This window comes from Martes martes, assembly GCF_963455335.1.
Source record: "Martes martes genome assembly, chromosome: 14".
Taxonomy (NCBI): Eukaryota; Metazoa; Chordata; class Mammalia; order Carnivora; family Mustelidae; genus Martes; species Martes martes.
This window is the reverse complement of record NC_137902.1, coordinates 75,927,156-75,940,079: the sequence shown is the minus strand read 5'-3', so window position 1 is coordinate 75,940,079 and position 12,924 is coordinate 75,927,156.

The following is a 12,924-nucleotide window of genomic DNA, read 5'->3' as shown; positions in this document are numbered from 1 at the left end:
TTACAACACAATATTAATACGACAAATAATCCAATAAAAAACAGGCTACTTACGTATTTGAAGCTGAAAGAACTAACATTATGTTGGCAAGAATGTGGAGCGATTGGAAGAATCATGCCCTGTCAATGGGAATGACAAATGGTACAACCACTTTAAAAATACTATGTCAGCAATGGCCACGGTCGCCAAACTGTGGAAAGAACCAAAATGCCCTTCAACGGATGAATGGATAAGGAAGATGTGGTCCATATACACTATGGAGTATTATGCCTCCATCAGAAAGGACGAATACCCAACTTTTGTAGCAACATGGACAGGACTGGAAGAGATTATGCTGAGTGAAATAAGTCAAGCAGAGAGAGTCAAGTATCATATGGTTTCACTTATTGGTGGAGCATAACAAATAATATAGAGGACAAGGGTAGATGGAGAGGAGAAGGGAGTTGAGGGAAATTGGAAGGGGAGGTGAACCATGAGAGACTATGGACTCTGAAAAACAACCTGAGGGTTTTGAAGGGGCGGGGTGGGAGGGTGGGGGAACCAGGTGGTGGGTATTAGGGAGGGCACAGATTGCATGGAGCACTGGGTGTGGTGAAAAAACAATGAATACTGTTACGCTGAAAATAAATAAAAAATTAAAAAAAAATACTACGTCAACACACTTTAAGTTTAAACATAATTTTACCATTTGACCTAATAATCCCACTCATGGCATTGTGCAATACAACAGCCACAAGCCACATGTGACTATTTAAATTTAAATGTAAGTTAATTAATTTAATTTAATTTAATTTAAATAAATTAAAATTTAATAATAAATACTATCCAAATAAATAATATCCAAATTTAGCTTTTTCAGTCACGCTTGTCGCACTTCAAGTTCCAAAGAGTCACATATGGCTAGGGACTACCGTGTCATACAGTGTGGCTATAGGAACATATCTATTATCACAGAACATTGTATTACATCGTACTTCACTAAAGATATTATCTGAGAGAAACCCAAGAAAACATATATCTCCACAAAGACTTGTCTAGTGATATTCACTAGCAGCATTATTTATAATAACATCAAATTAGAAGAAACCTAATTGTTCATTAACTGAAAAATGGATAAGCAAAATGTAGTATATTCATCATATGGAATGCCAGTGAACAATACAAAAGAACCAAATATTAATAGACACAACAGTAGGGATGACTCTCAGAAAAACGCCAGAGAAATCAGTCTAATACTAAATTCATGCAGTACAGTACATTCATACAGTATGAACATATGTACATGAAATTCTTAAAAATGCAACATTAGTGACAGAAAGGTGATCAGTGGTTGAGCCTGGCTGGTAGTCTGGAGGGAGCTCGCTGCAAAGGGGACTGAGGGAACTTTGTAGAGTGACAGTACTCTATACCTTGAATTGATGGGGCTCCTCTGATTGTATATAATTAGTGAAATCCATATCTAATATCAGTGGGTTTTTTTAATATAGAGAGTATATTTCAATAGGGGCGCCTGGGTGGCTCATTTGGTTGAGCCACTGCCTTCAGCTCAGGTCATGATCCTGGAGTGCCAGGATCGAGTTCCGCATTGGGCTCCCTGCTCAGCGGGGAGCCCGCTTTTCCCTCTGACCCTCCCCCTTCTCACGCGCTCTCTCTCTCTCATTCTTTCTCTCGCTCTCAAATAAATAAATAAAACCTCTAAAAAATAAAGTATATTTCAATAGAACTAAAACATGAACACACATACACACAGATACCAAACTATTATATATGACTTAGTTTAACCGAGTTTTGTATTTTCAAAAGAGAGACCAACCACACACCCCCATGGGTATTTTGAAAAAGATGTCACTGCAATGCAGGAAGAACTTTTTTTTTAAATAAATATTACTGTGTCAATTGGATATGCATTTGGAAAAAGTGACTCTTGATCCCAACCTCACACAGCATATCAAAACTAATACCATATTCATTGCAGATCTAACTGAAGAAGGTAAAACATATAATATCTTCGGGACTTTGGAGGAGGCACAGATTTCTTTCACAGGGTATGAAAATAAATAATCATAAATATTAACAAAAACTTTAATGGTTCAGAATATACTATAGTTAAGGACTATCATGAATAGAGAGAAAAAGGCATGTCATGGAGTGGAAGATATTCGTGATATCTGAACAAAGGCTTGCATCCATAATATAAAGAATTTTTACAAGGTGCTAAGAAGTCAAGATAAAATTTAAATATCGGCAAAAACTTGCTCAGGAAAATTTGTGCAAGTTTATTCTAATAGCCAAAATGCATATAATGTGTGCTCAACCTCTTTGACGTGAGGAAAATGCAGGAATCATGTCATACAATGAGATTCCTGTGAGAATGGATACAGTGTGTAAAGAAGATGAAGGAAAGAGAGAAGAAAATATATACCAAGTTTAGGTGAGAATGTAGTAAAACTATGACTCTCGTACATTGTCAGTAGTGTTTATATTGACGTATTCACTTTGGAAAACTATCCGAGAGTGACTAATAAAGCTGTGTGTGAGGGGCCTCGTTAGCGCAGTAGGCAGCGCGTCAGTCTCCTAAAGCTGTGCACGTGTGAGGCCCGGGATCCAGCAATTCCACTCACAGGTGGATATCCGATCCATATGCATTCGCACTTATCAGAAGACATGCCAAAAAAATTAAAAAATTGTTCATCAATAGTTAAGAAAGAAAATTGCCTTTACTATTAGTTACTGTTACTTCTGTAACGGTGAGAATGAATGATCTGCAACTATATGCAATGATATCATAAACTCGGTGTTGAGTGAAAGAATCCAGTCAGGGGGTGCCTGTGTGGCCCAGTGGTTTAAGTGTCTGCCGTCAGCTCATGATCTCAGGGCCCTGGGATGGAGCCCTGGGCCTGGCTCCCTCTCCCATCGCGTCTGCTTCCTCTCTCTCTCTCAAATAAATAAGTAAAACCTTAAAAAAAGAAAGGAAGGAAGGAAAGAAGGAAGGAAGAGAGAAAGAAAGAAAGAAAATCTAGATAAAAAAGGAGTACATAGTGTTAAATTCCAATTCCTAAAAATATCAAAAAACAGGCAAAACTATTCCATGCTGTTAAGAGATTAGGACAGTAGTTGCTCTTGGCGGAGAAAGTCACTAGATATTAAGGAGAGTTTGTGTTTTGTTTCTTTATCTCTATGCTCTATATAAAGGTGTGAGCAATTTGTACAGATTTTATTGAACTGCACACTATTTGAATGTTTACTATATCTTAAGAAAAGTTGCTTTTAAAGACAGCAATTGAAGAAAAAGAAAGAAGTGGTTTATTATTGAAAGCATGACATCAAAAGCCCAAAGGACTGGAGATGGAACAGAAAACAGGAATTTTCAAGCAACACAGAGAAACATTATTTATGGAGGTATGAAGAGCAGTTTTCTAGATACTCATCCCAACTTCCTCAGAGATCTATTGGCTAGTTGAATAGCATCACTTATTTTGCTTCCATTTTACGTTGGTCCTAAAAACTAAAAGATCTCCAGATCTTCACACTGCAAATACTGAAGATGTCCACATTAGTATCAGATGGCTGACAATAAGAGATAGTACAGGAATGGCTCTCCCTTGATAGCCAGTAACATCATGTGAAATACAAACAAATATCTGCTTGTCTCTTTGTACAAAGTGTTTTCAATTCCTTATCACATTTTTTTTCAAGTTGAAGCTTCCTTTCTGTAAAAGGCTGGCAAAACCTGGAGGGAAAGGTCTGAAACAGTATGTCTTTCAAATTCAGGAGATAAAACACCCTATATGCTAAAGAAACAAACAAACAAAAAATCTGCCTTCGATTGAGTCATTTGCATGATGTTATAAAGAGAAAACTCCGAATCTTATTCATGAAAAATGAAAGATCATTGCAAATAAATGAAAAGGGCATGCAAGTTGTATGAGCTGGAAAAACCTAATGAAAACATATTAACCAAATACAATGGTTCCTATAAATAGAACAAAGCCAAAGGGATTTTCCCTTTGTGAAACTGACATAGCAGATTTTCCACACAAATGGGACTCACATAAATTTTTGTCTACTTTAAAGTTGATAAATAGGATAAAATATTAAAATGTAGGCAATCCATAGTAGAAACCAAATGGCAATGCTATTTCTGTCCAAGTAAAATGTCTTCCAATTTGCATGTGAATTACCTGTGGTGAAAAAAGGGAAACTCACACACACGCACACAAAAGAAAAAGTTGCCCTGTTGTCCATTATCTGCACAAGCTATCCAATAATTTGAAGCCTCCTTCCAAAGCAAAAGTGGTTAAGTATAACTTTTTTGGGAAGATTTTCCCTATCAAAAGCTTCTCCCCACCAGAAATTTAGCAATTAAATCTTCAGAAATTAATGTTAAGTGTACTGAAAATGAATTTCACAAAACAAAGGAACAGTGGCACATAACTCTTGAAATCCTTGAAGAAAAAAAAAATGGAATCCCAGAAGAAAAAAAAAAAAGCAAGTAATAAAAGGAATCCCTAGGGAAAAAATCAGGGTAAGTTTCAAGGAAAACACACAAGAATTTTTAAAGTATTTTATACTATTTTTTTATTTTCCATGAGGGTGATAGAATTTTTGAGAGCTTAAAATTCAAGGTAAGCCCCTTCAGTTCAATTTCATCAGTTTAAATAGGTGGGAAATGCATGACCAGCAGAGTTAGATCAAGTTCTCAAATCACATAATAATCCTGTTTCAAAGGCAGCCCTGGCCCCCAGCCTCCTGATTGTCTCATCCACGATTCATTGACTCTTCTACACCTCATGTCTTTAGGACTGAGTTACAGTGGCTTGCTATGCATTGCTGCAAGAAAATGAATGAAATTTTTCCCAAACTCCCAGTGCCCTGAATCAAACGTTGCTGGCTATAAAAATCAAATTATCTCCCCAGGCTTTGCCTTCATGACATCAACTAGAATCACTGTGTGTTTTTTTCAGCATGATTCTTGGAAGGTCAGTCTCCCTTCTTGTAAATAATTCTTTAAATATGAGAGTTCTGTATCTCCAGTTTGTCAACCCACTCTATCATGCCCGCACTAGTGTATTTGCGAGAGCTGATAAAATCCTGTTTTTATTCCCTCAGAAGTAGCCCTACACTAAGCCTGGTACAAAAGCTGACAGGAGGGTAGAGGTTAAGTGCCAGTGTTTGAGTTTAGGCTAATTGAACAAGAAAGCCATGTACTGGATGAAACATTGCATTTGAGATCTATTCCCTTCTTGTCCGTGAGTAACGGTCCCCTGCAGCAGCTCTCTTTCCCTCCTTTCTTCTCCAGATAAATGAGATTTGGTAATAACATCTGAGAGCAGAATGGCAAGGATTAAAAAGCAAGCGGTTCCTTTCACGTACTTCCCATTTATCAAAGATACATAGAAGCTGGCATAAATAGTACAATTTCTGGATTCCTTCCACCTGAATTGAGCAGTAAGAAATAACATACAGAATCTGTGGTTCACTCTCGACTCTTTAATCTCTTCTCTAGACACTCGGAACACCCCAGAGGTATGTCTCAAATTCTCCAACTATCTTTCTGTTGATGATGACTATGCCTCCACTGACCTAAGTGTAGACACTGCTCACTATTTTCTTCTAAACAGTTTGACGTAGTAAGGATCGATAGGATTATATCATTGCCATGCTCAAGGCAATGGAAGTCTGCTCACCATAAAATACAGAACAAAGTTATTGGCATAGCACCCAAAGCCATCTACCAACTGGTTCCAACGTCTTTCTGTCTGCCAATATACCCTCAACCCACCACGGAAATTCACATTACTTTACAAGTATTTCAAACACCTGTATAACACTATCCTTCCATTGAATTCTTGTTTTGTTTTGTTTTGTTTTGTTTTTCAAGGAGTCTCTCTGCCCAGCATGGGCTCCCACACAGAGCTTGAACTCATGACCCTGAGATCGAGTCCTGCCTGAGCTGAGAATGAGTTGGACGCTCAACTGACTGAGCCACCCAGGCGCCCCCTTCCTTTTCTTGAATTCTAGCTGTATCCCTTTGTCAGCTTTTTAACAAATAAATTCTATGCTCCCTATGAAGTTTCCCCAAACCTCCCTGGTTCAAATATTTTTTATTTCTCTTTGTGTTCCCTCTATTCTGCCTCTCAGATCATGTCACAGGGTGTCTTACATAAGCTGTGTACTTTCTTTCTTCCAGCACGTGTCCTTTGAGCTCCTGAATCGTATTTATCTCCATGCTTGATCAGTACCCCAGGCAATGCTCCTCATAAATAGTGCACACACACTGTGGCAACTTGAGAAGTGTGTATGTCACACTAAATTGAGAGGTGAGTACAATGAGGCCTCGTCTGACTTGGCAAACATAGAAGGATTTACTCTGGAATGAAATTTGAGATCCGTTTTTTTCAGCAATGAAGAAAATCAGTGTATCAGTGTATCATTAGGGGAACGGCCATTACAGCAACTCTTCCAAGAAGGAAGGTATTCGATACAGAAAATCAGCAGCTCTCAAAACCATTTGGAGACCTCGCAAGCAAGGTCAGGAAAAATCTACCGATGTTCATGAAATTAGGAACTGCAGGAGACAACAGCCAGTGAGCTCACAGCGACCTGCTGCTAGGCACAACAGATGACTCGCAGGGGGATGCCCAGAATCACTGGAAATGCCTCCCAGCTCCCAAGGCCAAGGCCCACACTCCTGCCCCAACCTGCCAAGAGGCATCATGACTTCTGTTTGTTTTCCACCTCCCAAATTTCATACAAGTGTCTCTAACTGATGCCTCCGAGTGCTGGCAGAGGTTCTGAGAAATGTAGTTACACGATTCTAGGCCCTATTATGTAAAAGACAATATTGGAAAAGGAACAAGATTGTTAAATGTTTAATGGCTAATTGGGCACACAAAGACCCGGAGGTCACCCTGAGTCAGGACTGTTTTTTTGAGCCGTGGAATTGAGATACAAACATACAGGACTAAGTGAGAGAATTATATGCAACGGCCCAGAACTTTAACCCAGTTCAGCTAAATGAGTTGACCCAGGATGTCACAGTGTAGTTATTTAGCTGACAGAGACCCAATTAAAGACTCAAAAAACAATAAATTATGCATTTCTGAAATATGTCTTATTGCAAATTCTAAGTGATACCATTTTAGAAGAGGGGAAATAAGATTAATTGATAAGAAGAAAAAAATCCTTTGAAATTTCATTATTTTCATGTGAAAGAAAGATTGTTTTTACCATAACAGCGATCTCAGTATTTTAAGAGGCTGAAGTTTCCAAATCAGTACTAAAAACTATTACTTTGATGTAGAAGAAAAAAAAAAAAAAATAGAGCCCCTGACCTGAACTTCACCAGAAAGCCACCAGTGTCCCATAATTGGCTAGAAGGAAACCAACATTTTCCATGCTTCTTTCTTTCACATAACCACATTTATATTTGTAATGCAGCAGCTTCTGGAACATTAAAATTCTGTCAATTTCCACTCATTTCTTCAGTCTGGCTTTTTATTTCTGTATTCTTCAGGATTTGCATGAGCGTGTTTTAGGAAAAAAACAAGACCTGGATTGTAAGAAAAGCATGAAACCCACAGCTGTGAGGTTCAGCATGAGTAATGTTTAAAGCAAATACTGTCAACATCTAGGATGACACATTTTTAGGACATTTGTCCCCTTGCCAAATAGGATGGGGACTATAGGGGTGTAGAAGAGGGGGACAGCGAGAAAATATACACAATGTATGTATGTCTGTGAAGCATTATGAGATGTTGGTGTTTATATCACTAAGAGGTGTGTGACGTTCAATAAACTGTAAAATATCTCTGTTCCTCCATTTTGTTTGTTCTTTAACCATATCCGTGATGTAAAACTGTCTGCCTATAGCCCAGTCAGACATTTCTCTGACGGGAGCACCCCAAACTGTGAGGCTCGTGACCCTCACTCTGCTTCAGCCTGTGCGGTCATTCTCCCTGGAAAGTCTGCATCAGAGCCCCCCGGAGCTGAGGACGGCTGAGCCAAAGAACAATTTGAGAAACACTGGTTTAGTGAACTACGAAAGGTGATGCCCTAGGAATGTGATGTTTTCTTTTTGTCGGGTGGCATTAGATGAAACCTCCCAAGGGATATAAACATCTGTCTATTTTAAGAGGTGTCCAGGAAAGAAGACTTCATTATGGCTTCTGTGCTATATTCCTCAGCCTTACTTTCCTCCTGAACTTCTCTTTGGGGGATTTAGTTCGGCTTCACCAGTAATCAAAGAAATAAATGAATGCCCCTATAAAAGACCATTTTTCACCTATCCGATGAGAAAAAAAAAAAAAAACTCAAAAGGAGAAATTTTTTAAAGGACGTGTACAGACAACAATTTCTTATATTTCCAAAGAGGTTCTAAATTGGAACAGAGTTGTGGGAAGGAAATAAAATGGCAATACGTGTAAAAAGCAAGCCATGTTCCTGCACGTTGAATCCATAGTGTCACTTCCACAAATGAAGCCTAAAAAACAGTCCAATGTTTCCAATTTTGTACAACAGTACAAAATTATTTGTCGACCCAGATACTCTTTCCTGCACTATTCTCTAGCATAGATTAAGGGTATCATATTAATTGTGCTACATACATGCATATACTGGTATATGTAGGCAATAAATACAGGCTTTTGAGGATTGTTAATGACACAGGAGACTCTTCTATGATATAATGTTAATTGTAAGAAAACAGAAAATGCATAGCAGGAATGCTACAATACAGTAACAGAGGCTAAGGGTGGTGAATATTTGTAAGATTTTCCATTTATAATATGTTCTGTATTTTCCAAAGGATAAATATCAAGTTCATCACAAAAAAAAAGATTATTTATATAGAAAATTGAGCAATTTTATATACAGTGGAGTTGCAGGAAAAAAAATGCATGCTCTCTCCAAGATAACATATGATGTAATGAATGTGTTTCAGACTGCGTCTATCCTTTTAAGTCCAAGTGAAGAACATTGCTGGTCTACTTTATTTTATCTCAATTTCAATACAGTGTGAAGCATTCTTTCTTTCAGCAAGCTGTTACTTGGCATGAGAGTTAACATTTCACCCCATAGTACTGACTCATCTAGATTCAGTTTCCCAATATCTAAATTTAAAGATGATCACTCGTTTGCTAAACTACCATCAACAATGAACAAAGCCCGACATGAGTAAAGTGATAAGGACAGATTTTAATCAGTAATAACTATTGCAACGTGGAAAAGAATGCACCTTGCACTGAACCCCACTTCGATTTGCAGACACGACTGGACGTGTTGAAGGAAGAATGATGGAGTAGAAAATGAGGCGGGCTCAGGAGACTCCGGGAAGTGAAGAAATCACCAAGGGCTGGTCAGTGTAGATGCGATTCGGCCAGCTGTGTCTGCTCGCTGGTAGTTATCAAAGTTAGGATTCTATCCTCCCACAGAGGTCTGGAGACAGAGGCCTTGTCCTTCCTGATGATTACATTTGAAAGGATGGCTTTCAGATTCTTGAGAAAGACCCGCCTATGTGGTAGTAGATACACATACACCTCAAACGTCAAATGAAATATCGCCACTGGCAAGTCTTTTGAATAAATGCTTCATGAAAACATGGTAAGGGGTGTATTCTCAGGTGCTGTAGAACAGTCCATCCTTGTGAGGGTCTGGTGCTTTCTCAGGCAGACACTTCAAGGGGGCTGGGGTCAGTCTGGGGATGCGACCTCGAGCTATTGGAAACTATGTTAGTGTTTGTTCAAGTCATTGCACTGCAGAGTTCAGACCTAGTGGAGACAAGAGCTCAGAGAAGCCTGGCTAGAATTTGGTCAAAGAGAAAATCTTTGTCAATACCAACATCTTCCAAGTGGAATCCCACTGCCTAAAGTACATCACACAAGAAAGAAGAAAGTTCTCACAATTTAGAAAGTCCATCCATGTATTTATCCTCGTATCCTTATATTTAGCAGAAGTTTTTTTTTTTTCTTTTTTAGCTCCCAAGGATCTGACATATATGCCAGCTGAATAATATTGAGAGCTTGAGCATGATCTATTGAAGTCATTATTACTCTTTGTTTTTACTAGAGAAGCCCAAATAAAGTACTTTTTTAAAAGAGTTTTTAAATGTATTTATTTGACAGGAAGAGACACAGAGAGGGAACACAAGCAGGGGGAGTGGGAGAGGGAGAAGCAGGCTCCTCACTGAGCAGGGAGCCTGATGCGGGGCTCAATCCCAGGACGCTGGGATCATGACCTGAGTTGAAGGCAGACGTTTAACGACTGAGCCACCCAGGTGCCCCCCCAACAAAGTACTTAAGCAATCAATAATACATATAAATTAAGTTCATACTACAAATTCAGCTATGTAAGGGTAATATTTATATATAAAAAGTAACTTGGGGAAAATGGCTAAATTTTTAACTCATATGCCCGTGCATAATTCATTCATTAGATTCAATTCAACAGTAAATTATTTAGAGTCTGCTTATAACAGGTAATGTGTTTTGTAACTCACTCAGTACTCATCTCAATGAGTTATTCTCAGTGGTAACACAGTAATTGAAAATGAGTGTTTTTGTCTAAGATTTTTTCAGGAATCTTTTGGAAATAAAGTTAGTAGTCGAGCAGGCTTCATCCTGATCTCTAGTGTGAATATTCCCATTCTAAGCTGGGATACCACATCTGTATTTTCAAAATACAGCTGTATTTCAAGCTGTATTTTCAAGCTGTGTATGTTTGTAGTTTCAAGAAAGATATATTAGAAACTGACCAGAGGCATGTATAATTTGGTAACTCTCCAGAAGTAAGATCATCTTAAAGGAAACATCTAATATTGGGTTTAGAAGAAAGGTCTTTGGAGTCAGGCAAACCAAGAACTGAGTGTTCAATTGTACTCCAGGAGTGTGACCTGGACAAGTCACTAGGCTTCTCTGGGACTCCATTTCACCTGTAAATTAAGGCTAATTCTTACCACATAGAGTGTTGCTCTAAGGTTAGATGAGAAAATATAACTGCAACCCCTGATACATCATAATGTCTCAGTAATAATTGTTATGTAAATTCTTTTTTTTTTTCATTACAGATATGCCTCGGAGATATGCCAGGTTCAATTCCAGATCATCCACAATAAACCAAATACTGCAATTAAGTGAGTCAAATGAATTTTTTGGTTTCTTGGTACATATAAAAGTTATGTTCAGGGACACACAGGTGGCTCAGTGCGTTAAGCGTCTGCATTCAGCTCAGGTCATGGGATCGAGCCCTGCTCAGCAGGGAGTCTGCTTCTCTCTCTCCCTCTGCTGCTCTGTCCCCCACCCTCATTCATGTTATCTCTCTCCCTCAAATAAATAAATAAAATCCTTTAAAAAAAAACTTAAGTTTAGGGGCACCTGGGTGGCTCAGTGGGTTAAAGCCTCTGCCTTCGGCTCGGGTCATGATCCCAGGGTCCTGGGATCGAGCCCTGCATCGGGCTCTCTGCTCAGCGGGGAGCCTGCTTCCTCCTCTCTCTGCCTGCCTCTCTGCCTCCTCGTGATCTCTCTCTCTCTGTCAAATGAATAAATAAAATCTTTAAAAAAAAAACAAAACAAGTTTAAACTCTTCTGTATAGTCTATTAAGTGTGCAACATTATGTCTAAAAAACAACATGCATATCTTGATTTTTAAAAAATACATTATTGGGACACCTGGGTGGCTCAGTGGGTTAAGTTCTGCCTTCGGCTCAGGTCATGATCTCAGGGTCCTGGGCCCCGCATCGGGCTCTCTGCTCGGCGGGGAGCCTGCTTCCCCTCTCTCTCTGCCTACTTGTGATCTCTCTCTCTGTCAAATAAATAATAAAAATCTTTTTAAAAAATATGTTATTGCTAAAAAATGCTAACCCTCATCTGAGCTTTCAGAAAGTTGTAATCTTTTGGCTGATGGAGGGTCTCACCTTGACGACGGTGGTGCTACTGATCAGGGCGGTGGCTGCTGAAGGCCAGGGCGGCTCTGGGAATTTCATAAAATAAGACAACAATGAAGTTCACTACATCGATCAACTCTGCCTTTCATGAAAGATTTCTCTGGAGCATGGGATGCTGTTTGATAGCATTTTACTCACGGTAGAACTTCTTTCCAAATTGGAGTCAGTCCTCTCAAACCGTGCCACTGCCTTATTAGTTAAGTTTATGTCGTATTCTAGATCTTTTGTTGTCATTTCAATAATCTTCACAGCATCTAGACCAGGCGTTGATTCCATCCCAAGAAATCACTTTCTTTGCTCATCCTTAAGAAACAGACCCTCATCTGTTACAGTTTTATCGTGACATTGCAGTGATTCAAATATAATAATATGGAAAAAAATGAAATATGGTGAGAATTACCAAAGTGTGAGACAGAGACACAAAGGGAGAAAATGCTGTTGGGAAAATGACGCTGATAAACTCGCTCGACACAGGGTTGCCACAAACCTTCAATTTGTAGAAAATACAATATCTGCAAACTGCAACAGAATAAAGCAAAATAAAACAACGTTTGAATGCCACTGGAGTTTGAATGCCACTGGAGTTTTTTGTTTTTTTTTTTTTTTTTTTTTTTAATATATAAACATGGAGCCCAATGCGGGGCTTGAACTTGAACTCATGACCCTGAGATCAAGGTCTGCACTGAAAGCAAGAGTCAGACCCTCACTTAATAGACTGAATCTCCCAGGCATCCTTGTAATTAGATTTTTCTATGGGACCCCTGAATTAGAAGAATATAATGAAGTAAAATAGACAGACCAACTAAATGATTAATATCAATATATGAAAACACAAATGTGCTAAGTGTTCAAATGGAAAACGAAATATAACAGGATAATAGTTGATTTAAATCTAACACTGCCTAAAGAAATTCCAGAAAGATCAGAGAAAACATAATACTTGAATTTAGTCTCAAGGAATAAATACATTTCCTAGGTAAATCAGA